Genomic DNA, 12629 nt, shown 5'->3' on the forward strand with positions numbered 1-12629 from the left:
GGCTGGACTCCATAGCCTGCAGCCCTCCATGGGCCAGATGATGTCAGATATTGACTGTAATGAATAACAGGATGTAAGAGAATCTCCAATCACTGAGGCTGTATCCAGTGGTGTCACTAGGGTTGGTGTTACCTGGTGTGGTAACTCATGGTGTCACCCCCTGCCCAAATTTACCTCCTCCCATATAAAACCATACAGAATCCTTAGTAAATTTTTTTACTGATGTTACTCATAAATCATAATTCCTGATTACCACTGAATGTAATACTAATACTTGTGACATAAACAACTTGCAAAATCAAAATTATATCTTTAAATTACAATAACATATGCACAATCTAAATGCATTTGCATATATTTATAGTTTCATATGGTTAAAGTGAAAATGTGATGTTTCTTTAAAAAAAGTTTTCAGAATATTTTTTAATTTTTTAAAAAAATAAAATGATAAAATTAAAAAAATTATAAATTTAAGAAACCTGGGGTCTCTCCTTTCTCTTTCCACTGAGCCACACCCCACTTACACCATCTCTCCAGCATTTTAAAGGAAAATAGAAGAGTGTCACTGCCTATTTCTGCAAAAAAGCAGATGAAGTGGTGCCATCCCTTCTTACGGTGCCTCCCAGTGTGGTCCACATCCCCTGCACTCCCCTAATGATGCCATTGGCTGCATCTGCACTGCAGGAATAATCCAGTTTGACAGTATTTTAACTGCTATGGCTCAACGCTATTGAATTGTTGTGCTCTTGTACCACAACAAATGACAATTCCCAGAATTCCATAGCATTGAGCCATGGCAATTAAAGTGGTGTCAAACTGGATTATTTCAGCAGTGTAGCTGTGGCCAGTGATCACTAAGAAAGTGCAAGGAGTACAGACCACACCAGGTCACACCTTAAGAGGGGGGTGACACTAATTTTCAAACATCAGCTTTTTTGCAGAAATGGGCTGTGGCACTCTTCTACATCCCTTTAAAAATGCTGAAGAGATGGTTTGTGTGGGGTGTCCAAAACACACTGCAGAAATAATCCAGTTTGAAAGTGCTTTTAACTGCCCTGGCTCAGTGCTAGGGGATCCTGGGAATTGTAGTTTATTGTGACACCAGAACTCTCTGTCAGAGAAGGCTAAATGTCTAAAGCAGTCTCTTACTGAATTATTCCTGCTGTGTGTTTTGGACTTAAGATTCTAAGATCAGTTAGCTTATATACAAGTGAGAGGGCCTTTTCAGTAGTTCCCTTTCTTGAAGCTGATATGTTTGGCTTTCCTATTTCTTGCTTATCTGTTAGCATTAAAAACCTTAGTACTTCAATTTCCTTTTTTGAAAAAGAAAAATCACTTTGACTTTTAGAGTTATTCCTCTCTGCTGTTGGTAGTTATATGCTTTTTATTGGTCTATTGAAATAGAATGATGTTGTTGCTTTCAGTGAAATGATTCTGTGGTCTTAATATCTTGAGTTTACTTGTTTTATGAAGTTAACAGAAGACAACTTTGGGGAAACCTCTTTTAAAAGGGAGCTTACAAATTCTTCAGTACATAAACAGCATGCCCATGACATTCTAATCACTGTCATTCAAGACATTGCTATTCAGCCCCAATATTTCACCTTTTGATGGTTTTGTGTGGCTTTCTCTGTTTTGATTATCACTGTGATACAAAAAAGAAGTAGAGGAACACTAAATTTTCATGTTGATTGCTTAGCTGCACTTTCGCCTGAATTCAATTGCTAGTCCCAAGTAGAATAGGCCCATTGACTCACTGAGCAGTAATTCAGTGTATCTGTGGCACGATACAGACTGCCCCTTCAGAGGTGGCCTGCACCCACCCCTTTCCACACCTGACTGGGGGCAGGGCAGCCTCACTGGCAGCCCTGCAACCCCAATCCGGAGTTTTTCCAGGCCATGGAGAAGTGGCAAAATGGTCTGGAAAAGGGGTGTCCTTGGGGCTTCATGCTCTCAGACACCCCAGGAGCCACAGCCATGGGAGAAAGGGGCAGTCTGGTCCATTTCTCCTTGGCATCGTTCCCGCAGCCGTTTGGTTGCTGTGGGAATGATGCACACACTGAAAAGGAGCTGCCTCAAGCAGCTCTTTCTTTGTGGTGCCACAACCAGGACGTGGCGCCCATATGACGCCACTTCCTGTGCACAATGTATAGTCACTGTGTGGCACCTCTGGAGTCATGGCAGCCCCTGTGTGGATGGGAGGACACCATGAGGATGGCACGATCATGGTTGCCGCGTGGTCCCTAACCCTAGAATTTGCACAGTTACACTGCATTTCAGCAGTCTATACCATGCCTGTATTAGCTGGGATTAGCAACTGGATTTAGATCTGTGGCCTGAAAATTGAAATATGCAAAACATAGGCTCAGTCCTGTCTGCCAAAGCTTAGAAAGGTGGCCAGAGTAGAAGATTCTGGGAAAAGAAGGAGGAGGAGGAAGTTTCTAAGCTCTTTTGTCCTGTAAATTGGAATGCAATCATGAACAGACATTACACAATTTGGCAAAACACATCCATAGTTCTGGAATTGTGGAGTACAGATTTACTTGACCATAATAGCCATTTTTGGTAATAGCATATAAGCAGGCTAATAGTCTAAATAACAAGGGTTATACTGATCCAACTGCCAGCTTCTGGATGATCCTAAAATGCACGTGCTACAATTATAAGTATCACTGTATGGCCCTATTTTTTTCTGTAATGGTGGGACTGTTTCATATAACTGATCACATATTCTTTCTCTTTCAGTGGTTATCTGTATTTTGGATCCCACACTCAGAAAGACAAAGCATTTCAGTACCCATCCCTCAATGAATAGGTTAGCTAATAATGAACATGCAGCATCTCATATAGCAGAAAAGGAAGGAAGCTTCTCATTCAACAGACGTCAATTGGGCTGAGCCCCAGCTGAATAAACGTGTATATGAGATGGGGAAATGTCCTTTCTGGTTGCCAAGATATGGTTAGGAGTTGATCCTCCCTTCAAGACACCAGTCTAAAGGTCAAGTGTATGAAAGGCAACATATGGTGACACTAACAACTGGGTGGTTGATTTTGATAACAGGATAGGAAATGCCTATTGGTATTTGGGAATGTATTTTCTTTGCTCACGTTGGGAGTTTTTTTTTTTTTTTTTAAGTGGGTCTACTGGGAAAATATGTGTCCCAAAAATTGTGTCCCACACTACAAAAAGTTCAGTTATAAAATGAGATTTAAATGCAAAATGTTTGAAGGCTAACTATTTTAAAGAAAATAAATAAGAATGGTATATTTTCTGTAATCTCTTATTTGTGTGTAACCCAAGCCTAGGAATGAATTTGGGTAATGTAAAATTTATTGGATCTTTAGCACTGTAGGTCATTTAATTCATTAATACCTTAATTCTGAGTAATGTTTATGCTGAAATATTATTATATTAGATTGATTTATTTATAAACGTACGGTAAAGGTATTCCCCATTGACAAGGTTGTCAAGTTGTGTCCAACCATAGTTCTGAACAGTTCTCAAAAATCTCCTCCTCTGGGACAGATGGGGAACAGAACAGAATGGGGACTTCCTGCAGGGGCAGCATTCCTGTGTGTGGTAAAATGTGTCCCTCACGCATTCTGTTCTCTTCCCAGCCCCTTTTGTACCATTCCATTTGCCCTGTGCAATAAACCCCAGTGTCAGAGTCTTAACTACTTGAGCCACCATATCCCTGTTTTATTTATACTCCACCTAATTTGAGTCCCCACTCTGCCATGGAAACCCACTCGAGCAAGTCACACTCCCTGAACCTCAGAAAAAGGCAAAGGCACCCTTCTCAAATAAATATTGCCACAAAAACCCTGTGATAGGTTTGCCTTTGGGGAGTCATAAGCTGTAACTGACTTGAAAGCACACAACAACAGAAGCAACAACAGCTTTCCCCAAAGCTAGTAGTAAAAGTGGCTTACAAGATAAAAACAGTATGTAGAGTGATCTTGTAGCACGTTTGAGACTAACTGAAAGAAAGAAGTTGGCAGCATGAGCTTTTGTAGACTTAACCCACTTCCCCCAAAAGCATCTAAGGAAGTAGACTGGTGTCTACAAAAGCTCATGCTGCCAATTTCTTTCTTTCAGTTAGTCTCAAAGGTGCTACAAGATCTTTCTGCATACTGATTCTACAGACTAACATGGCTATATCTTTGAATTCCACCAAGAAAAAACATTCATTCATTCATTCATTCATTTAAGTTATATTCCACCTTTTTTCTAATATGGAACTCAAGATAGCCCATTCCAATTCTGACCATCAATCCAGTTTAAAAAACATTTAAGTTGTCCCTTTGTGTTGGCAAATTTCCAGCTTAATTGATAATGTACCTTAATTATTTAATTCGTGCCACTGGAAATGCAGTAGTTACTTTTCATCCCCAATGTAGGGGAATACAGCAACATCAATACATTAGGAAGAGTACTTTGGAAAGTTTGTTGTCATTTTGTTAAATTGACTTTCACTTATGTTGACCCTATTAAGGAGAGATGTCCACATCACTCTGTCATCACCAGCCCTACTCAGGCCTTACAAACTCTGGGCTGTGACTTTCTTGAATGAGTCTTGTAAAGTATCTAAGGCCTCAAACACATGGTGCAAATAAAGTGGCTTCCCGCTACTGTGATGGCATGGCGATGAAACAATGCATTCCCCCAAATGGCCAGAAGCTGCTCCAAGGCCCCAATCCAGTCCAAAGTACCGGATAAAGAAAGAGTGGAAAAAATCCTGGTGGTGGCTGGCTTGGAACTGCAGCAGCTGCCTGCTTTGGGAGTGGGCTGTGTGGCTGCTGTGGTTCCAGTGCAATTGCAACCCAATTGCAACCAGAAGGGCCTCTGGCCTCTCTTGGTGGGCCATTTACTTTGCCTCCAAGACAAATATTTTAAAATCTCTTTCTGATGAACTTCAGGCACTAGAAGCAACCTAGTCAACAAATACAAGACCTTCCTATTAAGTGAGGAAGTTGAACAGCCAGTTGTGCATGTCAGAGGTACTGCTTTATATTGTGAGTTAACACATGAAATTGTTGCTGTTTCTGTGGCCCTTTTTTGGTTGAGAATTGAGAGACAGTACTGGATTACTCAAATAAAGCAATTAAATTGTCAGGGCAGAAGCCTAATAATAATCCCACCCACCTACAGGTTGTTTAGCAGAAAAAGAAGCAAGCTTAGTCTTCTTTGTAAAACATATAAAAGTACTTACAAAAACTTGTGAAAATCCTAACATGTGGCCTAATAGAGGAGAGAGAAAAATGGTGGCCAGCTTCCTATTGAAAACATGTCTCAGATGGTTCAGTGTGTGCTGGACTTTCATCTCCCTTGAAGGATTAGGCATGCTTTTGCAATCTCTAGAGGAGCTCATCCTATTACATCATACTGTCAGACATGGCAGGCTGCACAGGTTATTCATAACCAGCCATGAGGTGGCTGCAGGCAGGAGACACCTGAGCCTTTTTAACCTGGCCTCAGTATCAACCAGACTAGGGACTTTGCAGGATTCACTTGGTAGGTGTTTAACAAGGGTTTTGTTGTTGTTGTTGTTGTTATTCATTTTGGTTCTCTTGCCATAGAGGTTGTGTGGCATTTTAGGTCCAAAATCTGATGTCTGGAATTGGCTTGAAGGAAGTGAATTTCACCTAAGATACAGAAGGAAACTGGCAGGGCTTTTTCATCACCATCTGAATCTGATCCCATGGCTTAAGGTTTCTCCAGGTATTGTGTTTAAGAAGGCACCCATAAGTATTGCTAATATAACCTATCATATTTCAGAAGGACTGGCCCCTCCTTACTTATCAGACCTTCTTTCTCCTCACCTTCCCACCAGGGCCCTCCGTTCTGGTAGTCAAGGTCTGCTGTCTCAGCTCAGGATTTCCTCTGCCCCATCCCGGATTCACCCCTTTTCACTTGCTGCCCCTCACTCCTGGAACCTTCTTCCCCCACAAGCAAGAGCCATCACTTCTTTAACCAGCTTCAAAATGGAGTTGAAAAGCATCCTGTTCAGAGTAGCCTTCCCGGGCATTGCATAATTGTCGCTTGCTATTTGGTGTTCTTTTGTTGTCTGTTTATCAAACCATTTCCTGTATTGTTATGTACTGTATATGCATTATCCTACTTGAGAGTATGTATTTTCCCTGGAAGAAGATTAACCATCCATTATGAAGCCAAGCCCTCCCTCCAGTCCATCTGCCTTGGTGGCAGAGAGGAACTGCTGGACCTCTTACCCTTTCCCTCCACCACTCCCTTCTCCTTCTGTGTCATGTCTTTTTAGATTGTAAGCCCGAGGGCAGGGAACCGTCTAACTAAAAAGATTGTATGTACAGCGCTGTGTAAATTTACAGCGCTTCATAAATAAAGGTTAATAATAATAATAATAATAATAATAATAATAATAATAATAAAGGTCCTTAGCCAATGATAGTATATTGAAAGAACTTTCCTCATTCAGTATACTTCATTTGACAAGGAAACTGCAGTTGCTAGGAGATGCCGTGTCTCCATTTTGTATAAGTGCATTATTAAGTCAGTATTTAGTCTACAGTGGACCCTTGTTATACGCTGGGGTTTGGTTCCAAGATCCCCCGTGTATAACAAAATCCGTGTATGCTCAAGTCCCATTAAATATAATGATATAGCAAAATGGTGTCCCTTATAAAAAATGGAAAATCAAGGTTTGATATTTCAAATTTATACTTTTTTTGAATATTTTCAAACCATGTATGCTTGACTCCGTGTATAAAAAATCCGTGTATAAGAAGGACCGACTGTATTTCAATTTCCAGTTTCTACTTTTATTGAGTGGTTTTATGACATTCTACACTTCATTATTTAGATGACTTCATGTTTGTTGACTGGCTGGGTCTGAGCAGTATCAGTTTTGATTAGTTAGTGGCTTACCACAGTGTTTCCTTAGCTGTTGAAAAGGTTGAAGGTCCTCCATGTGTCTGACATTGCTGGAGACTGAGTTTGATACAGTTATTCAGGCCTGTAGGTTGCCCACTGATAAGTTAGGTATTCATTGGGGGAAGGTAAATGTTTCCATTGGATCTAAGGAGCTTATGCCTGAGGAGCTACAGATAGTAGGGTGTATTTAAAATTTCCAGAGTGCCGTAGTGGTTTGAGCATTAGACTAAAACTCCATTGGTCTCCAGGTTTCAATTCCCACTTGGCCATGAAACCTGCCTTGGGCAAGTGCCATGATCTCATCATCAGGGAAAGGCAATGGACAGCCTCCTCTGAACAAATATGACAATAATAATAATAATAGGATTTATTTATATGCCGCCCAATCACTGGGAATCCAGGCGGTTTACAACAGAGGGGATAATAGACGGTTCCCTACCCTCAGGCTTACAATCTAAAAGACACAACACAAAAGGAGAAGGGAATGGTGAGGGGGGGAGGGGATCAGGTCCAGCATTCTTCTCTCCCTCTGAGACCTGGACCAAGGCAGATGGACTGGAGGGAGGGCTCTTCTTCTTTAGGCTAGCCCTGATGGAACTGGGCCTGCCTGGTAAACTCCCTTATAGGCTGGTAGATGACTGTTTTGGAGAGAGGGCGCTCTATCTTCAGGCTAGCCCTGATGGAGCTGGGCCAGCCTATTCTCTCCCTTACAGGCCGAAAGATGACAGTTATGGAGGGAGGGCACTCTATCTTCAGACTAGCCCTGATGGCAAGAAAACTCCAAGGATCACCATAAGTCAGAAATGAATTGAAAGCACACAGCACACAAACATAATTTTCCTGTGGAGTTATTGCCCCAGGTAGAGCTTTTTTCAGATAGCCACATGATGCTAGTTGATGTGAGACAGGGTCATCATCACATTAGAGTATCTGATCAGATGACTGTTGATCTAATAGCCCTGGCTGGATTTTATTTCACACTTTAATGGGGTGTCATATGGGTGAGTGAGGTACTAATAGAGCTCTGATGGGCCAGCAGTGTGGACTCTGGTATTTATTTCAGAAAACAGTGGCTTGGCAGGAAACTATAAGCCTGACTCAGAAATTTTTCTGTAACAATGCTTTGACCTGGTGTCATCCTCTTCATCTGGAAACAGTTTGGATTTCCATTTTCTCTTCACTTGGCTAGGAGCTTCCACTTCATTTTGGCCTTCCAGTCATCATTACATTTAGTTGATTTGGTTAATAAGGATGCATAAACCATAAAAAAGAATCACAAATACACAGACAAAGAATGTAAAGGATATAATAACAAAATAAAGGAGGATAATATTTACTGTAAATAGGGATAGTAAAATAATAGAACTGCATTGTTGGTGTGTGCCTTCAAGTCATTTCTGACTTATGGTGATCTACGGTGACCCTAAGGTGAATCTATTATGGGTTTTTCTTGGCAAGATTTGTCCAGAGGACATTTGCCTTTTCGTTTCTCAGATGTTGAGAGTGAGACTTTCCCAAAGGCATCCAGTGGGTTTCCATGTCTGAGCAGGTATTCAAACCCTGGTCTCCAGAGTCATGGTCCAGCATTTAAATCATACACCACACTGGCTCTAATAGGTATAGGTATATTAAGGTATACATACAGAACTAAATAGAATGCCACAACTTGCAATCAAGAAAGAAAGAAAAATGCACAGGACACCTCCAAAATTAGTATTACAAACATAGCAAAAAAAAAAATCAAAATACAAAAAGTGTTCTCAGAACATAACATGATAAAGACAATAAGTACAAAATGAATAAGCTTATAATAATATACAAACATATAAAGTCCATTCAAACAAACTCCAGCTGTAGCAAGTCAGGATAGCTGATGTAAAGATACTTGCTCAAATGGAACTAGACCTGGATTAGCTAAGATCTGGATTAAATAAGTAAATAAGGGAGGTTGGTCACAGATATAGGGTTTACCAATGATTTTTCTTTGGCTGTGATTCTGAGCCTGGAGAAGAATTTGGGGGAATGTAAAACTTGCCACCTTTTGAGGTGGGCTTATAGGAATCCTCAAAGTTCCTTTCTGAGCCTGGCTCAGGAGAACTTTGCCAGCACCTCTAGGACCCCTCTGCCCCCCCTTGACAAATTATAATGAGAGCAATATTTCCTTCAGTCACTTTTCATGGGCAAATATTTCATAGTTTCACCACAACCACTCCCAGTTTTGCTTAAATGGGAAAGGGTTGCATTTTACAGCAGGGGCCAAATCTGTCATCCATTTTTGCTCAGGTGCTTAGCTGCTTTGTTCAAGTCACTATACTTTCTAATCTACCAGGAAAATATATTTAGCAGTAAAACACATTAGCAGTGGCTCTTTAGCATTTTATATAATTTCAGAATGCTGCTAGTATGCCTTGTGGGTGGCTTTAGGTTGAAATTAAAGGGGAGTTTGTTATGCAACCTCTTTAAGGCTATGTGTGTTTGGATTTTATGTTTGGTTTGCAAAAGATGTGAGTTGAGGTTGGCTGGGATGTTAATATTGGCTCTGTTAGTATTTTGGTTGAATTTTAGTGATTTCACTGACAGGAAATGCTCTTGAGCAACCTAAATTTAAGATCTTTTAATGTGGTTTTAATGAGAAGTCTGGGAGAAGAAATCTGTTTTGCATGGTGTCCTAATTTTCACAAAACATGGATACTGAAAAGCAGAGAGAAGGCCCTCAGTTGACCCTAGATTTACCCAGAGTAATGGTTCAAAATGGACATGGGTCTAATGAGTAGGTGCTGACTTTGCCTTGTCAGAGTTTCTAACGCCATATCTAGAATAAACCAACAAATATAGAGAGTTAAACCAGAAAGGGTGCACAAAGGGTGCTTCAAAACGGAATGGAAAACCATCCTGTTCAGAGAAGCCTTCCCAGGCATTGCATAATTGTCGCTTACTATTTGATGTTCTTTTGGTGCCTGTTTATCAAACCATTTCCTGTATTGTTATGTACTGTATATGCATTATCCTACTTGAGAGTATGTATTTTCCCTGGAAAATGATTAACCAACCATTATGAAGCCAAGCCCTCCCTCCAGTCCATCTGCCTTGGTTCAGGCCTCGGAGGTAGAGAGGAACTGCTGGACCTCTTACCCTTTCCCGCCACCACTCCCTTCTCCTTCTGTGTCATGTCTTTTTAGATTGTAAGCCCGAGGGCAGGGAACCGTCTAACTAAAAAGATTGCATGTACAGCGCTGTGTAAATTTACAGCGCTTCATAAATAAAGGTTAATAATAATAATAATAAAATTATACCATGACACACACACCCTCCATAAAAGAAAATTTTTACAACAGTGGATAATAATGACCTTGAATTCACTGCATTTTATATAAGAGAGTCCTTGGATGCCAGAATTAAAAATGTGCATGGCTAATTTTTTTAATTTTTGAAAAAACAACTGCTCAGTTATCTTAAAGATCAGTTATTCATATACAAACTTGCCAGAGTCTTATGATCTTCAAGAGAGGGCTTTCTTTTCTGCCACCATCACAACAGAAATTATGAGTACATGGGAAAGAGCCTTGTCAGTGTCTGCTACCAGACTGTGGAATTCCCTTCCATGGGAGGCTAGACTGGTGTCCTTTCTACTCTCCTTTCACCAGCAGGCAAAGACCTTTTTATTCAAACAGGCTTTTAATAATTAACTGATTGTAGGGAGCTTGCAATCACAAGCAAAACTGGTGTAGAATAAATCCCAAACAGCAAAGATTGTCAGTCTAGAATTTTTCTCATCAGGGTTTCTCAATATTCAAGCAAACATTCAAACAAACAAACATATTTTTCTACCAGTTTTCAGGTTTTTTTTTTAAAATGCTCTTTCCATGCCTAGCAATGTTAGCTTGGTAATGGTGCAGAAAGTTGAGAAGGTGTGTACAGTGAGAGAATTTTTAATAGGAGTTCCCCCACTCCCCCAGGAAAGAACCTTGGGTGCCATTTCCCAGTTTTTCACCAGAGTGTGGGAAGTCAAAACGTTCTTATATCTCAAAGAAAAAGAGACTCCTACACATACATAGACTTTGGAAGCAAGATTTATCAACACACTGCCTGCATTTTTAGCACTGGGAATAAGCTTGTAATGAGGTGATGTCATTCCCAATAGATTTCTCACCCAAAATGTAACAGACTATGGTATTCTGCAGATGTATGTGCACATTCATTTTGGAATAAAAGAATGAGCCTGAGACAGAAACACTGACCCTACATTTGTAACTGGCAAGCAGTGCAAGATTGTTCTGTTCTTAAATGAGACATCTTCAAGTAGGAGGAGGGAGGGAAGAAGAAAAGAAAGAAAAGAAGCACCATGACTAGAGATGAACATATTAAAAAAAATTTTTTTTTTAAAAATGAAAACAGGTTTCTTAATTGTCAGGAAACACTTATGAGGAAAATTCTGGACTAAAAAGAATACTTACAGTCTGAAATTTAGTGTGTGAAAAATTTGCACTTTTTTGTGTAGAAAGAAGTGTTTTTTGGCACAGGAAACAAATTACCTGTAAAGAAAACATTATTTTTGTGAAGATGAAGGCTTTCACAGCCAGCATCTATAGATTTTTGTGAGTTTTTTGGGCTATGAGGCCATGTCCTTTTATTGTTGGAGCATTTCTGAACATAAAACTGTATTTACCATGCATAAAATATTATGTCTGCATAGAAAGCAAGTTTCCTGTACTGAAAGCAGTTTTTTCTTCCCACATAATTCTAGGACTTAACTTTTCCATATCCTGTTGAATTATAGATTTGTGGATGATGTACTTGAGGGTGAGGACAAAGAAAAAATAAATAAAAGCCACACATTGAAAATAGTCACTCATTAAAGGGCCCCCCACTGAACCCAGGAAAAGTAGGCATAACCTTGAGGGCTCTTGAAGGAACTTTCTCCCACACCCTACTAGACAGTTATGTACAGATAAAAAGGTAAAGGTAAATGTATTCCCCATTGACAATGTCAAGTCATGTCCAACCTTAGGGGCAGTGCTCATCTCCATTACTAAGCTGAATAGCCAGCGTTGTCAGAGACTCTTCTGTGATCATGTGGCCACTGATTGCACAGAACACTGTTTACTTTCCCACCAGAGTGGTACCTACTTATCTACTTGCATTTTCATGCTTTTGAAATGCTAGATTGGCAGAAGCTGGGACTAGTTATGGGAGATCACCCTATCATGTGGCATCAAGGCCTCTAACTGCCAACCTGCTGATCTTGCAGTCAACAGAGTCAGCATCTTAACCACTTGAGCCCTGCATGTATGTGCAGATAGATGACTGCAAAACTTCAGGGTTCTAGCAGAGGCTGACTGCTACAGTGTGAAGTCATGGTTGTCCAGGTAGCACATCCGTATTATGACAGGAAACAATTCAAAGCAATGTTGAACTGTCAGCTTGTATCATTACTATAAATATTATGTACAGTTGAGTGTCCTGTTTTTCTATCCAGATGGGAACAGGAAACTGATGAGATTACCACACGGGGACAGGATAAGGACGGGATCGCTCCTCCATCCTTATCACATCTTTGACTGCAATCCTGTAAAAGGTTTTCAGATCGTGGTGCTATTGTCCCATCATTGAAGTGGCATTGCATTAACATGAACTCCCATTAATGCAACATGCCAGGCAATGCCACTTCAATGATGGGATAATGATGGGACAATGATGGGACAATGATGGGATCTGCACA

Source organism: Sceloporus occidentalis, unplaced genomic scaffold, assembly GCF_023333645.1.
Source record: "Sceloporus occidentalis isolate IW3139 unplaced genomic scaffold, rSceOcc1.0.p SCAF_2, whole genome shotgun sequence".
Lineage (NCBI taxonomy): Eukaryota > Metazoa > Chordata > Lepidosauria > Squamata > Phrynosomatidae > Sceloporus > Sceloporus occidentalis.